This window comes from Natator depressus, chromosome 28 (assembly GCF_965152275.1).
Source record: "Natator depressus isolate rNatDep1 chromosome 28, rNatDep2.hap1, whole genome shotgun sequence".
Lineage (NCBI taxonomy): Eukaryota > Metazoa > Chordata > Testudines > Cheloniidae > Natator > Natator depressus.
In genome coordinates, this window is record NC_134261.1 from 3,259,789 (window position 1) to 3,283,530 (window position 23,742).

General features: G+C 59.1%; 1 long non-coding RNA gene across 1 annotated transcript in view; it reads left to right on the forward strand.

Moving 5' to 3' along the window:
- Nucleotides 1–23,742, forward strand: part of LOC141978881 (uncharacterized) — a 32,481-nt gene that overhangs the window by 5,988 nt on the left and 2,751 nt on the right. Inside the window, exons 2-3 of the long non-coding RNA XR_012636437.1 lie at nucleotides 10,684–10,739; nucleotides 14,439–14,530. This is a non-coding gene — a long non-coding RNA (uncharacterized LOC141978881). The remainder of the gene's footprint in view (nucleotides 1–10,683; nucleotides 10,740–14,438; nucleotides 14,531–23,742) is intronic.

Genomic DNA, 23,742 nt, shown 5'->3' on the forward strand with positions numbered 1-23,742 from the left:
ATTTGCACCAGCCCATAGGCGTCCAGCCAGATTTCTTTTCCTTCTAGAGGAAACCCATGCCCTCTGCTGTGCTAACTGAAGAGCAGCCCCCTTGGGAGCAATTTGGAAGCTGGATAAGGGCAGGGTAAATTTTACAGTTCCTAGGGTAGCATTAATTTCTGTTAGCTGGTATCCTGAACAGTACTGTACCACATCTGTTGGTGAAAAAATTTTTATATACTTTTGTGAGGCATTAATATTAAGAGCATAGGAAGGGGTATATTGCAATATGGAACAGGTTAAATTATTTCAATACAGATAAAATTTCCGGTGACAGAGCACACTTTTTTTGAGTATGAGTTTGATTATTTACGAACTGGGTGAACAAACAACAATAAGGGCCCATTGCCGCTGATACACTGCAAACCCCCGGAACGGCCATCCTATCAACTCCCTCATAGAACCCATCAACCTCAAATTCAGAGTCCTGGGGCTTGTGTGTTGGGGTATTATACACTTCTATTTTTACTGACCCATTTGTTCTCCACTTACTTGTTTGCTCATATGACATTTTATACTTGGGAAAATAAATGTTTCGAACAATATTTAAAGAGACCTGGGGAAGTTCAGGGCCCCCTCTCCAGGACAGTGCATCCGCTATCATGTTGGCACTTCCCTTCACATGGACCACGTCCATGTCGTAATCCTGCAGGAGCAGGCTCCACCTCAGGAGTTTGGCGTTGGCTCCTTTCATCTGGTGCAGCCAGGTCAGGGGAGAGTGATCAGTGTACACGGTGAAGTGTTGCCCGAAGAGATAGGGCTCTAGTTTCTTGAGGGCCCACACCATGGCCAGGCACTCCTTCTCGATGGCCGCGTAGTGTCGCTTCCAGGGTAGCAACTTCTTGCTCAGGTACACGATGGGGTGTCTCTCCCCCTTTCCATCCTCCTGCATTAACACTGCCCCCAGTCCCATGTCTGAGGCGTCGGTGAACACCATAAAGGGCTTGTCAAAGTCTGGGTTTGCCAGAACTGGGCCACTGACCAGAGCCTCCTTCAGTGCCCGGAAAGCCTCCTGGCACTGCTTGGTCCAGACCACCTTGTCTGGCTTCCTCTTCTTGCATAGCTCAGTGATGGGGGCGGCTATGGCGCTAAAGCGGGGCACAAACCTTCGATAGTATCCTGCCAACCCAATAAAGGCTTGGACCTGCTTTTTGGTGTGGGGAGTGAGCCAGTCTCTGATCACCCCCACCTTAGCTGGTTCTGGCTTTAGGTGGCCGCTCCCCACCCGATGGCCCAGGTAAGGTACTTCCGCCATCCCCACCTTGCACTTCTCAGTTTTTATGGTCAGCTCAGCCTCCTGGAGTCGGTCCAGCACTTGTCTAACCTGGACAAGTGGTCCTCCCAGGTCTGGCTAAAGACACAGATTTCATCAATATACGCCACGGCAAAACTCTTCATCCCCCTCAGTAGCTAATCCACCAGATTCTCCCTGGCCAGGCCCATGAGTTCAGCAAGTCTCTCTCGGAAGATCAGGACATACTCCACCACTGACTCTCCACTGGGAGTGGCCCTCCCCTCCCATTCTTCTCTCATCAGGTCCAGGGGGGCCCTTTACCCTCCTTCCATATAACAGTTGGAAAGGCGAAAATCCGGTAGACTCCTGGGGTACCTCCCTATACACGAACAGCAGGTGAGGTAAGTACTTGTCCCAATCCTTTGGGTGCTGGTTCATAAAGGTTTTCAGCATCATCTTTAGCGTCCCATTGAACCTCTCCACCAGCCCATTGGACTGGGGGTGATAAGCTGAGGCCCAGTTGTGCCAGACTCCACATTTCTCCCACAAGCACCGGAGCAGGACCGACATGAAGTTGGATCCTTGGTCTGTCAAGACTTCCTTGGGGAACCCCACTCAGCTGAAAATGGTCAGGAGCGCATCTGCCACGGTGTCTGCTTCAATGGAAGCTAAGGGCACTGCCTCGGGGTAGCGGGTGGTGAAATCTACCACCACCAGAATGTATTTCTTCCCTGACCGGGTCGTCTTGCTGAGAGGCCCCACGATGTCCATGGCCACCTTCTGGAAAGTTTCCTCTATGATGGGCAAAGGTCTCAAAGGCGCTTTCCCCTTGTCCCGGGCCTTCCCCACCCTCTGACAGGGGTCGCAGGATCGGCAATACTGCCGGACAGTGATAAACACCCCAGGCCAGTAAAAGTTCTGTAGCAACCTCTGCCGGGTGTGCCAGATTCCCTGGTGCCCTGCGAGGGGGATGTCATGGGCCAGGTACAGTAGCTTGCGGTGATACTTCTGGGGGACCACCTGCTGCCTCCTGATCCTGTGGTACTCCACTTCCCCCTGGGGGAGCCCATTCTCGGTATAGGAACCCCTTCTCCCACAGGAACCTCTCCTGGCCGCCTCTCCTCATGGTCCGTACCATACTGAGGTCGGCCAGGTCCCTGAGCTTCCGCGAGGAGGGATCTTTCTGCAACTCGGCCTGGAACTCAGCGGCTGGGGAAGGGATGGGGACTGGTTCCCTCTCACTGGCGGGGTCTGAGGCCACAGCCTCTCTGAGCCATGCCCCTCGGTGCTCCCTCCCCACCAGGGTAGGGTCCTGTGCCTCTGGTGTGGTACCCTCCCCAAGGTTGGGGTGCAGTGCCCCTTGCCGGCTCTGGCTATGGGTCACCACCATGGCATTCTGGGGGTTGCTTGGCCAGCCCTCCAGGTCCCCCCAATCAAAACCTCAGTGGGCAAATGGTGATGCACCCCCACATCCTTGGGACCCTCCTTGGCCCCCCATTTCAGGTGTACCCTTGCCACGGGCACCTTGAATGGGGTCCTGCCCACCCCCGTCAGGGTCAGGTAGGTGTTGGGCACCAGCTGATCTGGGGCCACCACCTCGGGCCGGGCCAGCATCACCTCCGCACCCGTATCCCAGTATCCATTGATCTTCTCCCATCCACCTCCAGGGGAACAAGGCACTCTCTCCGGAGGGACAGCCCCGCGCCCACCCTGTAAACTGAGAACCCTGAGTCCAGAGCATCCAGCCCTCCAGAGGAGCTGGCCTGGGGTACTCTTCCCTCCTGAGCAGTTAGTAAGGTGGCAGCCCCCCTTGCCTGGGCCATCTGCCCCTCGTCCAGCTGGGTCCCTACCCCGTTAACCCTGGGTAGGTTGTATCTGTTCAGTCTGTCCCTGAGCCTGGGGCACTGGGTCTGTACGTGGCCTCTCTGGCCACAGTGATAGCAGCTCAGGTCACGTTGGTCCCCTCGAGCGGATCGGATGGTCCTGACGTCAGGCGTTCCTCTTGGCAGGGGGTTCTCCATATTTCCCCGCTGGGAGGTCCCATGGTGATTCTCTCTCTGCATCGTGGGGGGGCCTGTTCTTTTGGGACTCCTCCCTGCTACCCCCTGACCAACTGTTCACAAACTCGTCGGCCAGCTGCCCTGCATGCTGGGGGTTCTCTAGCTTTTTGTCCACCAGCCACAGCCTCAGGTCGGAAGGGCACCGTTCATACAGTTGCTCCAGTACGATTAGGTCAAGCAGGTCCTCTTTAGTTTGGGCCCCAGCTGTCCACTTGCGGGCATATCCCTGCATTCGGTTGACCAGTTGTAGGTAGGTGACCTCAGGCGTTTTACGCTGACTCCGGAACCTTTTCTGGTACATCTCAGGGGCCAGTCCAAACTCACGGAGCAGGGCCTTTTTGAACAGTTCGTAGTCCCCTGCCTTCGCCCACCATTCGGCTGTACATCTCCATGGCTTTGGGGTTCAGTAAGGGGGTGAGAAACTGGAGCCAGTCTGCAGGGTCAACCCTGTGCATCTCGCAGGCATTCTCAAAGGCCGTCAGGAAGCTATCTATGTCCTCCCCCTCCTTCCGCTGGGCCAGGAAGCACTTATCAAAGCTCCTTACAATCTTGGGACCCCCCTCACTCACCGCAGCCAGCACCCCACTGCTCCTCAGCCTGGCCAGCTCCCGCTCATGCTGACGTTGCCTCTCCTGCTCCTCCTGCTCATGCTAACATCACTTTTCATGATCCTCCAGCTCCCGCATTTTCATCTCCCTCTCCCATTCCAGCCACCTCCACTCCAAGGCTGGGGAGCTCCGCCGGGAAGATCCCCTGCTGGCTGCCGGGGTCAGGGTGCCCTCGGTATTCGCTGGGCTTCCCTCAACCCCTCTCCTAGGCGTAGGTAGGAAGGGTCTTGGGATGTCCTCGGCAGCAGTCTGACCCCTCCCAGCCCGGTCAGGCCCCAGGGCCCACGCTGCTCTGGGCAGCTTTCCACGGTTTCCAGAAAGAACCCCTAGGGGTCCAGTCCTTCTTGAGGTCACCACCTCTTTGCCAGGGTCGAGCTGCAGACTCCTCCGCCCCTGGGACCGCTCGCTGCAATCCCCCGGGGGACCCTGTTACTGCAAAAGTCCTTCTCTCTGGACATACACTCCCAGGGGTTAACTGCCCCCTGAAACCGTCTCTCTCTGAATCTTCAGCATGCCTGGTCCCCATCAATCCCCCTTTGTTTTACTGTTCCCCAGTCACTTACTGCAGGAAGCGCCGTTCATGGGGTGCAGTACATCCCACCGCTCCCACCAGTTGTCACAGAGTGTGGGGGAGTCCGGGACCTTCACCTCTCTTCCTGGGATTCACTGTGACTCTCAGGCAGCCAGTAAAACAGAAGATTTATTGGACAATAGGAACACAGTCTAAAACAGAGCTTGTGGGTACAACCAGGACCCCTCAGTCAAGTCCTTCTGGGGGGCAGGGAGCTTAGACCCCAGCCCTGGGGTTCCCTGCATTCCACCACCTAGCACAAAACTGAAACCAAACCCCACCAGCAGGCTCCCTCCTGCAGCCTTTGTCCAGTTTCCCAGGCAGAGGTGTTACCTCCCCCTCCTCCTCCTGGTTCAGGTTACAGTCTCTCAGGTCTCCCATCCCCAGTGAAACTCCCCTGCCACATTCCCAGGTCAACACTCCCCCCTCCCTGCTGCGTCACAGAAGGTGATTAGGAACAGTCAACATGGATTCACCAAGGACAAGTCATGCCTGACCAACCTGATTGCCTTCTCCGATAAGATAACTGGCTCTGAGGATATGGAGAAAACGGTGGATGTGATAGATCTTGACTTTAGCAAAGCTTTTGAACGGTCTCCCACAATATTCTTGCCAGCAAGTTAAAGAAGTATGGATTGGATGAATGGATTATAAGGTGGGTAGAAAGCTGGCTAGATTGTCGGGCTCAATGGGTAGTGATCAATGGCTCCATGTCTAGATGGCAGCCAGTATCAAGTGGAGTGCCCCAAGGGTCGGTCCTGGGGCCAGTTTTGTTCAATATCTTCATTAATGATCTGGAGGATGGTGTGGACTGCACCCTCAGCAAGTTTGCAGATGACACTCAATGGGAGGAGAGGTAGATACACTGGAGGGCAGGGATAGGATACAGAGGGACCTAGACAAATTGGAGGATTGGGCCAAGAGAAATGTGATGAGGTTCAAGAAGGACAAGGGCAGAGTCCTGCACTTAGGACAGAAGAATCCCAGGCACCGCTACAGACTGGGGACTGACTGGCTAGGCAGCAGTTCTGCGGAAAAGGACCTAGGGATTACAGTGGACGAGAAGCTGGATATGAGTCAGCAGTGTGCCCTTGTTGCCAAGAAGTCCAACGGCATAGTAGGAGCATTGCCAGCAGATGGAGGGAAGTGATTATTCCCCTCTATTCGGCACTGGTGAGGCCACACCTGGAGTACTGCGTCCAGTTTTGGTTCCCCCACAACAAAAGGGATGTGGACAAATTGGAGAGAGTCCAGCGGAGGGCAATGAAAATGATCAGGGGGCTGGGGCACATGACTCATGAGGAGAGGCTGAGGGAACTGGGCTTGTTTAGTCTGCAGAAGCAAAGAATGAGGGGGGATTTGATAGCTGCTTTCAACTACCTGAAGCGGGGTCCCAAAGAGGATGGAGCTCAGCTGTTCTCAGTGGTAGCAGGTGACAGAACAAGGAGTAATGGTCTCAAGTTGCAGTGGGGGAGGGCTAAGTTGGATATTAGGAAAAACTATTTCATGAGGAGGGGGGTGAAGCACTGGAATGGGTTCCCTAGGGAGGTGGTGGAATCTCCTTCCTTAGAAGTTTTTAAGGCCAGGCTTGACAAATCCCTGGCTGGGATGATTTAGTTGGGGTTGGTCCTGCTTTGAGCAGGGGGTTGGACTAGACACCTCCTGAGGTCTCTTCCGACCCTGATCTTCTAGGATTAGATTAGATTAGTTTTCAATTGGTTGGTCACTTGGGAGTCATGATTTCTATTCCTACCACTGAGCAGCTGGGTGACCTGAGGTGAATCTCTTCCCTCTCCTGTGACTTAGTTTCCCCTCCCACCCTGTGTTTAGACCGGAGGACTTTGGGGCATGCACTGTCTCTCACTGTGGGTCGCCAGTGCCCAGCATAACATAGAGACCTAGAGGAATGGCTGGGGATGTCAGGCAGAGAGGTGGGCATGAACCCAGGGTCTGAGATAGAAGGTGACCCCTTTAGAGTGACCCTGAGTTCAGCCCATCCCCGCTGGGGTACCTGGGGTGTGGGCATTGATCCCCTTTGAGCCATCTCATGACACCCTCCCAAATCTCCACTGCACTAGTGCCCCAGGCTGCTCTCCAGGCCCTCGGGCCGGCCCCAGACTGAGTGTCCCCCACACTCATGTTTTGATGGTGTGCACCGTCCAGATGGTGGTCTTGGTCAGGCTGTACTTGACATTGGAGTCTAAAACTCATCCACGCTGGCCAAGTCCAGGCACCTTGGCCACCCCAGGGTGTATTCCTTCCAGCTGTCGGGAGATACACATGGGATCACCATCCCACCCCTAAGAGCGCAGGCAGGCACGGACCCCACCAGAGACCTCCTCTGCCTTTCCCAGGTGTAGCTGGAGGCTTCCAAAGGGGCAAAGAGATCCCCTCCAGCTCAGCTTCCGATCGCAAATAAGAGTGTCTCTAGCTTTTGTAGTTACAGAGGAACCATCCAGAATAGGCAGCCAGTGTGACCAACTCAGCACTGCTGCCTGAGTCTTCAGAGAGCCTGAGCCCATTGCTGTGAGGGGGGAACTGCCCTGAGTGTGACCAATGTAGTGATGCTTCCTGAGTCTGCAGAGAGCCTGAGCCCATTGCTGTGAGATGTGGGGGATCTGCCCTGGGTGTAACTGATGCAGTGACACTGCCTGAGTCTGCCAAGAGCCTGAGCCCATTGCTCCAAGAACTGCCCCTATTCCCTTCAACTGTCTTAAGAGGCTAGTTTAAATACAGTCTTGCAAACCCCAAGAGTTCATAGACCATGCACCAGCCCCCACCATCACGAGATTGGCTTCAAAATCATGAGATTTCACTAAATAATACTTTGGGGTCTACTCTATGGCCCCAGGCCCTGTACGTGGGGGTCACAGTTCTCAGCTGCTCTCCCCACACACAATGTCTGGAGAGTGATGTGGCTTTTTAAATGGAAGCTGAGTTTTTCCCCATCATAACCCCAGGACTCCAGGAGCTGGGGCTTGCATAGAAGCCCTGAGCTGCTGATGCCACAGGGTTAACTTCTCCATTGTTTCCCCAGAGCAGGCATGGGAGACTGATGGGCACTGGGGATGGTAAGGCCTACCCGGGGCGGGGGGAGAGGTATGGTTTTAGATGAGTCTCACCCAGCATACTCTCTTGACTGGCCTTCTGCCAGTGGCTGGATCCTGCCCACCCCTCCCAGGTGGAGACCAAAGGAAAAGACCCTGCCCTTCCAGCGTTCACTGATGGGAGGCGCGACAGCAGCCGACAAGAGGGACTGGATGTGGCACAGCCTGGCTTATCCTGACATGGGGGGTGGGTAGGATTGGATCAGGGTCCCCATGAGCCTCTGGAGACAGCTCTGGACTCCTGGGTTCTCTCCCCAGCTCTGGGAGGGGAGTGGGGTCTGGTGGTTAGAGCAGGGGGGTGCTGGGAGCCAGAACTCCTGGGTTCTCTCCCCGGCCCTGGGAGGGGAGTGGGGGCTGGTAGGTTAGAGTGGGGGGAGGGGTGCTGGGAGCCAGGACTCCTGGGTTCTCTCCCCAGCTCTGGGAGGGGAGTGGGGTCTAGTTGTTAGAGCAGGGGGGACTGGGAGCCCAAAGGGGGAGGCAGGGGAAGGGAGTGAAAGCAGAACTGACTCTAATCATTGTCCTCCCCCAGACAGTGCTTATGGCTTCACCAGCCTGACCCGGCCCCCTTCCCCAGCCCTGCCGCCCCCGCCTGGCTCACTGGTAGGCTGCCTGCCGCCCCTTCAGCTCCTCTTGCCGGTGCTGCAGCAGCAGTGGGCGCTGGGTGTCCTCAGCAGTGGGTTTGGCTGGAGGGCGAAGCGGGAGCCGGTGGCCTGGCTGGGCGAGAATCACACAACAGGACCACCCTGCTGTGTGCACAGTGGAGGGGGAGGATGAGAAACGGCGCCTCCTGCTGCTCCCTCAGGGAACCGGGGGGTGCTCTGGGGGCTCCCTCCCCCACCACACAGCCCTGCCACAGTCTAGACTGCTTTCTCGAAGGGGGGTATACAGGGCGGGGGGGGAGGGTACTGAGAAGGGAGGAGAGGTGCAGATGGAGTGTCAGATGCTGACAGGACAGATGTGGACAGCTGTCCATGTGGGAAACTTCATGAAGTACAGATGTTGACAGCTGTGCATGCGCCAAACCAGGCCAGGGCCGTCCCTACCAAGGATGGTACCCTGCACTGCCTGAGCACCTGCTCCCCACCCCCACCCCCAACCCCCTGTGGCAGATCTAGGCTGCACTCAAGGCCTGCGGGGAGCTGTGGGGGGCCACTCAGGCCCAGAGCATCCTGGGGGATTAGCGGGGGGGCCTGGCGCCGGCAGCAGGAAATGGAATGACCCGGCCCCAGCCCGCTCTGCTCCCCCTGTCCCAGCCGTGTTGCTCAGGGGAGGGGGATTGGGGGAAGGGGTCCGACTCCCCCCCCGGCACTCACCGGCAGTGGGAAGCGGAGTGAAACAGCGGGGAGCCAGCGGAGTGGAGCGGGCTGGGGTGCTCTGCTTCCCGCCACTGCCAGTGAGTGCAGGGATAGGCCTGACCCCTGCTGCTAGCGCCAGCCCCCCCGTCCCCCGCTAATCCCCTGGGTCCGTCGCTGGGGGTGGGGGCTTGGGAGAAGGGGTGGAAAATGAGGGCGGGGTGGGGGTGGGAAGAGGCGAGGCAGGGGTGGATGGAGTTGTCCCGGCCCCACACCCCCATAGGAATGCACAGGGGGGCCAGCTGTGGGATGGGGATGGCTGCTGGCACTGCTGCACACAAAGCACGTGGCTGCTTAGGGCACCGTGAAACTTGGGGCAATTTGGTGGTCCAAAATTTGTGGTGCCCTACGCAGCGGCATATTCTGCATATGCCTAAGGACAGCCCTGAACCAGGCCCAGGCCAGATGTGGACAGCTGCGCACACAGCAAACCTCCTGAAATATAGATGTGAATAGCTGAGCATGGAGCAGATTAGCCCCAAGGTACAAGTGGACAGATGTTGCATGTGGCAGACCTTACCAAGGCCAGATGCAGACAGACATGCAGAGTGCAAACCGGTGGCGAGGCCAGATGTGCATGAATATGTTGCACCACACTGGTCCCAGGACAGACCCTCAGGGGAACCCGCTATTTATCCCTCCCCACTGTGAAAACTGCCCATTCATTCCTACTCCAGTGTCTAGCTGCTCACCAGTTACTGATCTAAGCGAGGATCCATGAACATTCATGGAAGACATGGCGACATCCTGGCGATCAAGTCAAGAGGGAATTTCCCCCCCTCGGAATCACCATGTTTGGCGGGCCCCGGGGCTCACCCCCGATCAGCTGCTGGGTGGGCGGGAGGTGCTCAGGTTATGGGGCGCAGAGAGGAGGGAGCGATGGACATGCAGGGCCTGTGATCCTTGTGTGAAGCGGGGGAACTGGCTTTGAGAACCTACCTGCCCCTTCTCGCAGCTCCACGGTGCGGTACCCCTCAATCCATTGGTAACGGGGGAAGCAGCATGTGTCCCCCTCGGGCGACATCACCTGGACACAGCTGCAGAGCCAGCTGTCCGAGGGGAAGAAGGAATAGGACTCCTTGTGCAGTCGGATCAGCACCTTAATTATCACTACAAAAGGTTTTTTCCCCCCAACTCTCCTGCTGGTAATAGCTCACCTTAAGTGATCACTCTCGTTACAGTGTGTATGGTTACACCCATTGTTTCATGTTCTTTATGTATATAAATCTCCCCACTGTATTTTCCACTGAATGCATCCGATGAAGTGAACTGTAGCTCACGAAAGCTTATGCACAAATAAATTTGTTAGTCTCTAAGGTGCCACAAGTCCTCCTTTTCTTTTTGCGAATACAGACTAACACGGCTGCTACTCTGAAACCTAAGTTTGTAAGGACATTGAAAGTGTTAAGATCAGCTTAGAAGGCATTTTGCTTTTATTTCATTTGATTAAATCTGACTTGTTATGCTTTCATAGAATATCAGGGTTGGAAGGGACCTCAGGAGGTCATCTAGTCCAACCCCCTGCTCAAAGCAGGGCCAATCCCCAGTTTTTGCCCCAGATCCCTAAATGGCTTCCTCAAGGATTGAGCTCACAACCCTGGGTTTAGCAGGCCAATGCTCAAATCACTGAGCTATCCCTCCCCTGTTATTTGACTTATAATCACTTAAAATCTATCTTTGTAGTTAATAAATCTGTTTGTTTATTCTACCAGAAGCAGTGCGGTTGATTTGAAGCATGTCAGAGATGCCCCTTGGGATAACAAGGCTGGTACGTATCAATTTCTTTGTTAAATTGACAAACTCATATTAGGTTGCAGCGTCCAGCGGGCATAACTGGACACTGCAAGACAGCGGTTCCTAGGGTTGTGTCTGGGACATAGACGGCGAGTTATATGGGCCTGGGCTACACCAATATTCAGAGCACTGGGGCCCGGATCCACCAGTAATGGAAGTCAGGCCTCTCCCCGGGCCCCGCACACCACCCCTGCATTCCTCCCCTGGAGCGCCCCTGTGTGACGAAGTGGAAATGTTCTTAATGTTTTCTCTGAATACTGTGTGTGTGCCTCAGTTTCCCCTATGCCCTTCTTAAGTATCTAGGTGGTGGGATAAGGGGGTGTGATTGTGGCAGAGCCCGAGAGGGCAGATGTGATGCTGTCTGCACAGAGAACGGCTGACACCCTGTCTCCTGGCCACTGATGGCCTGGGCCCCTCCCCTGCAAGGTGCCAGCTGAAGGGGCTGGAGAACAAAGAGATCAGATGGCCAGAGGAGGGGCTAGAGGGGGTTTTAGTTTGGAGCTGTCTGGGGAGATGGGGGGAGGCCCAGAACCTGGGTCTGGTCTCCCCGCCCCCCGAAGCTGGACCTGACTGAGGGGTCCTGTTTTCTGTACCTACAAGCTTGGTTTTAGACCACGTTCCTGTTGTCTAATAAACCTTCTGTTTTACTGGTTGGCTGAGAGTCCCAGGGAATCGCAGGAAGTGCGGGGTGCAGGGCCCTGACTGCCCCACACTCCTTGACACTCTGCAACCTGGGCAGTAGCTAGATGCTGTTCCCTGCCCCCTCCTGTAGCCAGGGCCACAAGCCCCCCCGCCCGAGGAAGCCCAGAGTGCCCGGAGCCTCAGGGCAGCCGTGCCGCATCAACCCAGCCTGCTCTGGGGAAAAGCTGCAGCATCTCTTGATTCAGAGACACTTTTGATATGCCCCATGCTACTCCACTGCCTGGAACCTGCATGGGGCAAATCAAAAGCATCTTTGAATCAAGAGTTGCTTTTCCCCAGAGCAGCCACAGCTACTGCGGTAGTGGCTGGGGTCCCTGGGCCCTTTTAAATCACCCGGGCCCCTGGGTAATTGCCCCTTTGCCCCCCTCATCAGCAGGCCTGGCCGATGTGGAGAGGGGGGCTCCTACCCCGGAACTCACTGCTGCTGGCGGGGAAAGGGCTGGGGGGAGTCCTCTTCTGGCCCCAGACCCGGGGCAACCTGTCTGCACCCCAAACTCCTCATCCCCAGTCTCACCCCAGAGCCCACACCACTAGCCAGAGCCCTCACCCCCACACCCCAACCCTCTGCCCCAGCCCTGAGCCCCCTCCTGCACCCTGAACCCCTCATCCCAGCTCCACCCTGCATCCCTCACCCCAACCCTCTGCCCTAGCCCTAAGCCCCTCCCACACCCCAAGCCCCTCAGCCCCAGCCAGAGTCCTCAAGCCGCCACACCCCAACCCTCTGCCTTAGCCCTGAGCCCCTCCCACACCCCAAACCCCTCATCCCCAGCCAGAATCCTCACCCCTGCACCCCAACCCTCTGCCAGCCCTGAGCCGCTCCCACACCTCAAACCCCTCGGCCCCAGCCAGAACTGTCACCTCCACACCCCAACCCCCTTCCCCAACCCTGAGCCCCCCTCAAACCCAGAGCCCCTTCCTGCACCTTAAACCCCTCATCCCTAGCCCCACCCTAGATCCTGCACTCGCAGGCCAGATCCATAACCTCCTCCCACACTCCAAGCCCCTGCCCCAGCCCAGAGCCCCCTCCCACACCCTGAACCCCTCATTCCTGGTCCCACCTGCCAGCCCTCACCCACACACCCCAACCTCTGCCCCAGCCCGAGCCCCTCCTGCACCCCAAACCCCTTAGCCCCAGCCAGAGCCCTCACCCCCCGCACTTCAACCTTCTGCCCTAGCCCTGAGTCACTTCCACACCTCAGAGCCCTCATCCCCCCCACCCTCCACCCCATATTGTGAAATATAGGGAAACTGTTAAACACTTACTGTTTCCAGTCCATTTTTACATTATTTTTAAAACTATATATTGGCTTACAAGGCAGGTGGAGGGGCTGGGGGGCGGGACTTAGACCCATTCTAGGCACCACCAAAAATTATACAAACCTGGTGCCCGTGGTCTGGGACCGGAGATACTGACTAGTGTCATTCGCTTGCAAGTAGCTGGGAGCAGCTGACATGCCAGAGGCCCTGCGTGAGCAGCCCGGGAGTGTGTGTGGGGGGTTCTCACAGCACAGCAGGGTCAGGCCGGCTCCCAGAGTCAAGGACTGGCGTGACCTAGCAGATCACCGGTCCGGATAACACCAGAGGGGAACGTCACAGTGGCACAGCGAGCAGGGTGTGTGCGGCTTGTTACTCCAAGTGAAGTTCGCACTTTAAGCACCGATATTTGTGATTTTAAGTGAGTCTTAAGTGCAGTGGCTAAGAACAGCCAGGAGGAGGTCACAGTTTTGTTATTTTCTGTCTGTTTATTTTGGGTGAGGGAAATAATCACAAGAAAGCAGAAAAATGACTCCCAGGGAGTCAGGTACCAAACTAGAGCTGGTCAGACTGGAAGTGGCAGAGAAGGAAAAGGACCATGAGTTTCAAATAAAAACAAGGAGTCCGGTGGCACCTTAAAGACTAGCAGATTTATTTGAGCATAAGCTTTCATGGGTAAAAACCCCACTTCTTCAGATGCATCGATGTTCTTCAGAGTTTCAAATGTGGCAGGCAGAAATGAGGCTCAAAGAAGAGAAGGCTGCACACAGAAGGGCTATGGAAGAAAAAGAGGAGCGAGAGGGAAGAAAGAGAAAGACAAAACACCAGCTGGACGTGCTAGAGAAGCAGAACCAGACCCCCCGACCCCAACGACTCCCATCACTCCAAAAATCCACAAACGGGAACACTTATGTCCTACGTACAGTGAAGAGGATGATCTTGCTGAATATCTGACTACCTTTGAAAGGCCGTGTGTAATACATTAAATCCCTGATGATAAGAGACTTCCTACCCTGATTGCGAAATTAACTGGTAAAGCTCGAAATGTGTTCAATGGAGTGTCTGTTGAAGATGCTTTAGACTATTGTAAATTTAAAGATACAGTTTTGGGACGTTTTCAGATCACCCCTGAAACATATAGAGTTAAGTTTAGGACTCTTAAGAGGGACATTGGGAGGAGTAATGGGGAATATGTGAACAAAACGAAAGATTTGTTGGGAAAATGGGTGAGGGGTAAAGAGGTGGCAAGTTTTGAGGGAACGTTGGATCTTGTTGCTCAAGAGCATTTCCTAGGCACACGTCAGGCTGACGCGAAGCAGTGTCGGGGGTCAGGGGGACAGGCCAGGGACCTTCCCCTCTGGTGGGACCCACAGACCAGATCAACTCCTCTTGTATCAAATAGGGAGTTGGGGTGATGGGGGGGAAGGTGGGCCCGCCCTCTACTCCGGGTTCCAGCCCAGGGCCCTGTCAATTGCAGCTGTCTACAGTGTCTCCTGTAACAGCTGCGTGACAGCTACAACTCCCTGGGTTACTTCCCCACGGCCTCCTCCCAACACCTTCTTTATCCTCACAGCAGGACCTTCCTCCTGATGTCTGATAATGCTTGTACACCTCAGTCCTCCAGCAGTACGCCTGCTCACTCTCAGCTTCTTACGCCTCTTGCTCCCAGCTCCTCACACGCACCTCACTAACTGAAGTGAGGTCCTTTTTAAACCAGGTGCCCTGATTCGCCTGCCTGTCCTAACTCATCAGAGGGGTAGCCGTGTTAGTCTGGATCTGTAAAAGCGGCCACTACATACATCTGACGAAGTGAGTATTCACCCACAAAAGCTCATGCTCCAATACCTCTGCCTGTCCTAATTGATTCTGGTAGCTTCTTGATTGGCTCCAGGTGTTGTAATTAGCCTGCCTTAATTGGTTTCAGCAACTTCCTGATTGTTCTGGAACTGCCCCTGTTACCTTACCCAGGGAAAAGGGACCTGCTTAACCTGGGACCCAGACCTCTCCCTTGGATCACTCTCCTGCTGCCCTCTGGCCTGGAGGGAGAGGGCTGCTGCTGATGATACTAGGCCTTGAGCTCTCATTGCTGCTGCTGCTCCCCCCGGCTGGGCCAGACCCCACCCCCCTTCTCTGCTATCTGGTTGCTGGCTGACTGCTGGACACCCCCACCCTTGGTTGCTGCTACTCCAACTACAGCCCTTTGCGGGGGGGGGGGGGGCTGCTGGCCTACTCCCCAGAGGAGGGGAGTGAGGGGCCCCAGCCCCAGCCGTTGCTGCTGTGGATGCCACCACCTGAGAGCAGCTCCCCACCCCAGGTCACCTCTGCTCCGCCTCCTCCCTGAGCATGCCGCTGCTTCTCCCGCCTCCCAGGCTTGTGGTGCCAATCAGCTGTTTGGCGCGCAAACCTGGGAGGGAGAGAAGTCGAGCGGGGCGGTGCTCAGGGGAGGAGGCGGAGCAGAGGTGAGCTAGGGCAGGTAGCGGTTTCCCTGTGCGCTGCCCTCCCCTCGCTACTTGCTGCAGGCAGCCCTCCCCGCGCCCCCCTGCCCCAGCTCACCTCCGCTCCACCACCACCCCCAACCACTAGGCACCCTAGGCGACTTCCTAGTTCGGCCCTGGTACTTCCTGCCTGGCCAGCAGACTGCCACCTGGAGCTGCCGCCGCCGGGCGCGCCCCGCCTGGAGCCGCCGCCGCCGCCGCCGGGCGCGCCCCGCCTGGAGCCGCCGCCGCCGCCGGGCGCGCCCCGCCTGGAGCCGCCGCCGCCGCCGGGCGCGCCCCGCCTGGAGCCGCCGCCGCCGCCGCCGCCGCCGGGCGCGCCCCGCCTGGAGCCGCCGCCGCCGCCGGGCGCGCCCCGCCTGGAGCCGCCGCCGCCGCCGCCGCCGCCGGGCGCGCCCCGCCTGGAGCCGCCGCCGCCGCCGCCGCCGCCGGGCGCGCCCCGCCTGGAGCCGCCGCCGCCGGGCGCACCCCGCCTGGAGCCGCCGCCGCCGGGCGCGCCCCGCCTGGAGCCGCCGCCGCCGCCGGGCGCGCCCCGCCTGGAGCCGCCGCCGCCGCCGCCGCCGGGCGCGCCCCGCCTGGAGCCGCCGCCGCCGCCGCCGGGCGCGCCCCGCCTGGAGCCGCCGCCGCCGCCGCCGCCGGGCGCGCCCCGCCTGGAGCCGCCGCCGCCGGGCGCGCCCCGCCTGAAGCCGCCGCCGCCGGGCGCGCCCCGCCTGGAGCCGCCGCCGCCGCCGCCGGGCGCGCCCCGCCTGGAGCCGCCGCCGCCGCCGCCGGGCGCGCCCCGCCTGGAGCCGCCGCCGCCACCGCCGGGCGCGCCCCGCCTGGAGCCGCCGCCGCCACTGGAGCCTTGAGAAGGGAGACAAAGAGGACCATTTGCCGCTGGGGGAGTGAGCGGACACTCTGCAGACCACTGTGGAGGGGGCCATCAAGGACTGAGTAACTTTCGAACTGTGCTCTTGTGGTGAGGGTCTTGTCTGTTTTTGTGGGGACTTTGGGGGTATGGTGTGGAGCCTGCCCCCCGTCCATCTGGGTCCCCCCCAACCGCCAACACCACCACTGCCCCCTCCAACGCCCCCCACTGGCACTTTACCTTCTGCCTCAGCTCCTGCCTCTGGGACTCAGCTGCTTGCTTGGCCTGCCACACCCGTTTCCACCATTTGGGCCTGAAGCAGCAGCCAGCCTAAACATTTACTTTGTCACAAGCGCACGTGGGCACATGTGCCCCCACCCCGGACTGCCCACTCTACCCCTGCAGCAGTCTCCCCCTCTCCCCTTGTAGCCTTTGCTTCCCCCTTTTTTTTGCCCAGCCTCTCACCAGCTCCAGTTTGTTTGCCTGCCCTGCCCTTTTCCCTCAGCAGCCTTTGTTTGTTTGCCCCACCCCAGTCCTGAAGCTAGCCCCTTGGTTTCTCTGCCCCACTCCCAGTGTGGTTGTCTCCCTCCCACTGCGGCCCCACCCTTGCCCTGATTAGCGCCCCCCTCGTGCGCCCATGCCCCCTCCCATGCACTTGTGCCCCTCCCCATTTTAGTTTGAACCCCTGTCTCACTGCACTCCGCCAATGCTGGTATATCCCCCCTCCCCTAGTGCAGCTAGAGGAGCCAGAATCCCATCCTGAGTCTGTGACCGACCACACCTCCACACGTCCTTGATTGCCCCCCCTCCCTTTGGCGTCCTCCTCCCCTGCCTGCAGCCTAGCGGGGAGAAATGGTCAATATGCTTTCCCTTTCCCCTCCTCCTTCTGGTGTTTTCCCCTCACTGCTCATTATGGCATGGGACAAGGCGGGTGGGACCCCTCCAGCAGCCCCAGCTGCCCCTCTCCTGCCTGCCCCCTGTCACCCCCCCCCCAGCCTTCAACTGCCGCTGCCAAACCACCTGCCACCACCCCCGCTGGGGCACCGGCAGTGGTGGGCAATGGGGTGACCTCTGCTGCTGCCACGTCCCTCGCCCCCACAGATTCTGGGGGAGCCCCCCCAGCCAGCGGGAAGGACCAGGGCAAGAAGAAGGGGAAGGACCCCACCAGAAAGAGCAGGCCCTCCATGGCAGGAGCTGCCCCCACTGCGGAGGCTCCGCCACCGGCCACGGCATCCCTACCAGCTGCTCCCTCCACCAGCTCTGCAGGTGCCCCTCCCCCAGCCCCCAGGGCATACGCCCAGATGGTGGCAGCCCCCCCGCCTGCCGCTACATCATCTCTCCTGCCCACCGCCTCCGCTACTGTCTATAGCGGCCGGGGCCCCTTCCCCACCATGACGAGGAAGCACGGCGTCCGTTGCCTCCTGGTGCCCGCCTCGCCCCACGTGGAGACCTACATGCGGGTGTTGGTGAGGGCGGTGGGGCCCACAGCCATCATGGTGGCCTCCAAAATGTACGGAAATGTCGTCTTCTTCTTCGCATCGGAGGCCGCCGCCCAGGAGGCAGTTTCAGTTTGGGGCTGGGTGGAGGAACGCAGGGAACCCCAGGGCTGGGGTCTGAGCTCCCTGCTCTCCCAGAAGGACTTGACCGAGGGGTCCTGGTTGTACCCACAAGCTCTGCTTGAGACTGTGTTCCTATTGTTCAATAAACCTTCTGTTTTACTGGCTGGCTGAGAGTCACAGTGAATCCCAGGAAGAGGGGTGCAGGGCCTAGACTCCTGGACACTCCATGACACTCTGCTCCTCCCATCCGATGCGGATGCCCCCCGGAAGACCAGGAAGGGGGGCACCTATGCCAGGCCATCCATGTTGCCCCCGGGTGTGTTCCATCCACCGGTGCCAGCTGGGGAAGATGTGGCAGCATGGGAGGGCAGTACCACCTCTCCACTGGAGTCTCTTCCCTCAGAGGCCCCCCATGGAGCCCTTCCTGCCCCCTTAACAGTTGCAGCTTCTGTGAGCCCCGAGGAGAGCGTCGCTTCAGGTGCCGGCGTGGAGAACCCCGGGGTGGTGGAAGGTGATCTCCCCTCCATTTACGAGGAGATCTATAAGGTGGGTAGAAAGTTGGCTAGATTGTCGGGCTCAACGGGTAGTGATCAATGGCTCCATGTCTAGTTGGCAGCCGGTGTCAAGTGGAGTGCCCCAGGGGTCGGTCCTGGGGCCGGTTTTGTTCAATATCTTCATAAATGATCTGGAGGATGGTGTGGATTGCACCCTCAGCAAATTTGCGGATGATACTAAACTAGGAGGAGTGGTAGATACGCTGGAGGGCAGGGATAGGATACAGAGGGACCTAGACAAATTAGAGGATTGGGCCAAAAGAAATCTGATGAGGTTCAATAAGGATAAGTGCAGGGTCCTGCACTTAGGACGGAAGAACCCAATGCACCGCTACAGACTAGGGACCGAATGGCTCGGCAGCAGTTCTGCGGAAAAGGACCTAGGGGTGACAGTGGACGAGAAGCTGGATATGAGTCAACCGTGTGCCCTTGTTGCCAAGAAGGCCAATGGCATTTTGGGATGTATAAGTAGGGGCATAGCGAGCAGATCGAGGGACGTGATCGTTCCCCTCTATTCGACATTGGTGAGGCCTCATCTGGAGTACTGTGTCCAGTTTTGGGCCCCACACTACAAGAAGGATGTGGATAAATTGGAGAGAGTCCAGCAAAGGGCAACAAAAATGATTAGGGGTCTGGAACACATGACTTATGAGGAGAGGCTGAGGGAACTGGGATTGTTTAGTCTGCAGAAGAGAAGAACAAGGGGGGATTTGATAGCTACTTTCAACTACCTGAGAGGTGGTTCCAGAGAGGATGGTTCTAGACTATTCTCAGTGGTAGAAGAGGACAGGACAAGGAGTAATGGTCTCAGGTTGCAATGGGGGAGGTTTAGGTTGGATATTAGGAAAAACTTTTTCACCAAGAGGGTGGTGAAACACTGGAATGTGTTACCTAGGGAGGTGGTAGAATCTCCTTCCTTAGAAGTTTTTAAGGTCAGGCTTGACAAAGCCCTGGCTGGGATGATTTAATTGGGGATTGGTCCTGCTTTGAGCAGGGGGTTGGACTAGATGACCTCCTGAGGTCCCTTCCAACCCTGATATTATTTGATTCTATGATTCTATGAGATCGAGACCCTGGGTCTGACCCCAGTCACCCAAGGGGAGGATGACCCTTTGCCAGCAGGCCTCAATCTAAGTGACCTCACCCCGGCCCCCCTTTCCCCATGCTCCCTCCCCCTAACCACTGCTTCCGCTCCTGTCTCCGAGCCCACTGCAGCAACAGCCGGTGCCATGTGGCCGGGACAGGAGCCCCATGGGATGTCCCTCATAGGTGTGAAGCAACCGACCTCCTTCCCAGGTGGGGACCCCACTGAAGATTGTCCACCTCCTGAAGCCGTGACTGCCACACCAGCCATAGAACCTGAGCCCAGCCTCATTGAGGGTCCCCTTCCCACCCCCCAGATCCCTGAGGCAAACTGAGAGGGGCCACCTCCCAGCAGCCCAGCTACTGGGGCTCAGGATCCTGCCTCTGTCCCTCTCCCTGACTCTGCTTCTGACCCCTGCCCCTACTCTTGATCCCTGCCCTGCCCCTGATGCCAACCCTGTCCTTATCCCCTCCACCTCCCGTGATACCATTGCTGACCCTGGGGCCGACTCCTTCCATTTCCCAGAAGATGACCCCGAGGGAGCGGCCTTTGTATTTCCCTGTCCCAACCCACCAGGGGCTGCTATCTTCCCTCCGCCGCCTCCTATTGAGCCCATCGGGTGCCACGTCGGGGGTCCGCCCCTTGCCTGCCCGTCTCAGCGGGCCACAGGGCTGAGTCAGAGGCCAGTGACCCCGCTCCCCCATAGGACGCGAGAGGAGCTGCGGGAGTTCCTTGAGGATGTCTGCGGCTCCCGTAACAAGGTGCAGCTCGCTCTCCAGCGCTGGGGGGATTTTCATCAAGTCCTCTGGGCCACGAGGGCCCTCATGCGGGAGGGTAAAAGGACAGGGAAGCAGGCCGCTGCGGCCTACCAGCGGGTCTGCCTCTTCCGTGACTCCTTACTCACCTACGGGGTAGGTCACGGTTTCCTGCGCGCCTGACGGGGGCCGTGAGCGACCCTGCCGGTGAGGATCCCCCAGGGCTGGTGCAAGGATGTTTCGTGGCCTAGGCGAAACTTCCACTTTGCACCCGCCTCAAGCCCTGCGGCAGCTCCCCGCCCCCTTCCTCCGCCCTGAGGTGACCCACCTGCGGCAGCTCCCCGCTGCCACCCCCCCACTCCTCTCCCTCGGCCCGGGGAGCCGCACGGCAGCTCCCCGCCGCCCCCTCCCTCCCCTGGGCCTGGGGAGCCGCACGGCAGCTCCCCGCCGCCCCCTCCCTCCCCTCGGCCCCGGGAGCCGCACGGCAGCTCCCCGCCGCCCTCTCCCTCCCTCCCCTCGGCCCGGGGAGCCGCGCGGCAGCTCCCCGCCGCCCCCTCCCTCCCTCCCCTCGGCCCGGGGAGCCGCACGGCAGCTCCCCGCCGCCCTCTCCCTCCCTCCCCTCGGCCCGGGGAGCCGCGCGGCAGCTCCCCGCCGCCCCCTCCCTCCCTCCCTCCCCTCGGCCTGGGGAGCCGCACGGCAGCTCCCCGCCGCCCCCTCCCTCCCCTGGGCCCAGGGAGCCGCGCGGCAGCTCCCCGCCGCCCCCTCCCTCCCCTGGGCCCAGGGAGCCGCACGGCAGCTCCCCGCCACTCCCTCCCCTGGGCCCGGGGAGCCGCGCGGCAGCTCCCCGCCGCCCCCTCCCTCCCCTGGGCCCAGGGAGCCGCGCGGCAGCTCCCCGCCACTCCCTCCCCTGGGCCCGGGGAGCCGCGCGGCAGCTCCCCGCCGCCCCCTCCCCTCGGCCCGGGGAGCCGCACGGCAGCTCCCTGCCGCCCCCTCACTCCCTCCCCTCGGCCCAGGGAGCCGTGCGGCAGCTCTCCATCCCAACTCACCTCTGCTCCGCCTACTCCCCTGAGCACGCTGCCACTGCTCCACGTCTCCCACCTCCCAGGCTTGCAGCGCAATCAGCTGTTTGGAGCTGCAAGCCTGGGAGGGAGAGAAGCAGAGCAGGGTGACGTGCTCAGGGGAGGAGGCAGAACAGAGGTGAGCGGGGCAGGGAGGGGTTCCTCTGCACGGCGCTGACCCCCTGTTACTTGCTGCAGGTGGCCCTCCCCGCGCCCCCCCACCCCAGCTCACCTCCACTCCACCGCCTCCCCAGAGCACGCTTTTGGCCTCCCCCAACCACTTGGTGCCCTAGGTGACCACCTAGTTTGCCTAGCGGTTGCACCAGCCCTGGATCCCCCGCAACCCTCCTCATGGCACTGCTCATCTTTGCGACATTGAATACTCGGGGCTGTGGGATGGGTCTCCGCAGGAGCCAGGTGCTCTCCTTCCTCTGGGAGCGGGGGTACTCTGTGGTTTTCCTGCAGGAGACCAATACGGATCCAGCCGCCAAAAACCACTTATGGCTGGAATGGGGGGACAGGGTCTACTTTAGCCATCTCATGGTTCGTACAGCTGGAGTGGCGACCCTATTCTCCCCCGACCTTCGGCCCAAGGTGCTGGGGGTCGTCAAGGCTGTGTCAGGCCACCTGCTGCACCTCCGGGTGTGTATGGAGGGGCTCGTGGTCAACCTCATTAACATCTATGCCCTGATATCGGGCCCGGAGTGGCTGCGATTCTATCAGCAGGCGTCCGCCTTCCTTGGCACCTTGGATCCTCGCGAGTGCCTGATCCTGGGCAGGGACTTTAACACCACCCTCGAGGAGCAGGACCACTTGGGGACCGAGCAGTGCCCAGCCACCGCAGACGTCCTCCGGGAGATAGTCGATCATCACTCCCTGGTGGACATCTGGCGCAACCAGCACCCGGACAACATCTCGACGTTTACTTTTGTCCGGGTGGAGGCCCATCAGTCTCACCACTCCGGGTTGGACCGCATCTACTTATCACGTTTCCACCTTTCATGGGCCCACTCCTTAGCACCCAGCTGGCCCTGTTCTCTGATCATCATTTGGCTGCCATGACAGCCTCTCTCTGCACGGAGGAGCTGGGGCCAGCCTATTGGCATTTCAACAACAGCTTGTTGGAGGATGTGGGCTTCATGGTGTCCTTCCAGGAGTTCTAGCTGGCCTGGCGAGGGCAGTGGCGTGCCCTTCCTTCAGCGCGGCAGTGGTGGGACCTGGGGAAGGTGTGCGCCCGGCTCTTCTGCCGTGACTACACCCAGAGCGCTAGCCGATGGAGGGATGCAGCGATAGAGCAGTTGGAGCGGGAGGTCTTAGAGCTGGAGAGGCATCTGGCCACCAGCCCCAGGATCCACCCCTCTGCGAAGCATGCCGGGAGAAGAGGGAGGAGCTCCAGGCCCTCAAAGACCATCGGGCCCGGGGCACCTTTGTTCGATCCCACATCCACCTCCTTTGGAAAATGGATCATGGCTCCTGCTTGTTCTACACCCTGGAGAAAAGGAGGGGGGCCAAGAAACATGTCACCTGTCTTCTGGCAGAGGATGGCACCCCCTCACGGATCCGGCGGAGATGTGCGGGACGGCTAGGACCAGAATTCTATGCAGGCTTTTTCTCCCCGGATCCGACTGATCCTAACACTTGCAGAGTGCTCTGGGAGGAGCTCCCTACGGTCAGTGCAGGTGACCGAGACCGGCTAGAGCTGCCTCTCACCCTGGCCGAGTTCGAAGAAGCCTTCTGCCACATGCCCACCCATAAATCTCCAGGCATGGACGGGCTGACCGTGGAGTTTCACTGCGTGTTCTGGGACTTCCTTGGCCCAGACCTAGTCACCGTCTGGGCTGAGTCCCTGCAGAGCGGGGTCCTTCCTCTCTAATGCAGGCAAGCCGTGCTTGCCTTATTGCCTAAGACGGGGGACCTCCATGACTTACAGAATTGGCGTCCCATCTCGCTCCCCAGCATGGACTGCAAAGTTGTAGTGAAGGCCATCTCGCTGTGGCTGGGGTCTGTGCTGGCGGACGTGGTCCACCCAGACCAGACCTACACCATCCCGGGCCGTACCATCTTTGACAACCTCTATCTGGTCCGGGATCTCTTGGAGCTTGGGTGTAGGGATGGTCTGTCGTTCACCCTCCTGTCCCTGGATCAGGAGAATGCATTTGACAGGGTGGACCATGGGTATCTCCTGGGCACTCTGCAATCATTAGGCTTCGGACCCCAGTTTGTGGGCTTTCTCCAGGTGCTGTACGCTTCTGCAGAGTGTCTGGTCAGGCTCAACTGGACCCTGATCAAGCTGGTCAGCTTCGGGCGGGGAGTACGGCAGGGGTGCCCCCTCTTGGGCCAGCTGTATGCTCTGGCGATCGAGCCCTTCCTCTGTCTCCTCCATCAGGGGTGGAGCTGCAAGACCTGGAGCTGTGGCTTGTCCTGTCAGCGTACGCCGACAACGTGCTCCTCATGGTCCAGGACCCGGGTGACTTGGTGGAGGCTTGCCAGGCCATCTACTGGGCAGCCTCCTCTGCCCAGGGCAAATGGGTCAAGAGCTCTGGCCTGGTGGTCAGGGACAGGTGGTAGGAGAGCTCCCTCCCACCTGTGCTTCAGGCCATCCAGTGGAGCGCAGGTCCACTGCTCTATCTTGGCATTTACCTTTCCGCCACGCATCCGTCTCCGCAGGAGAA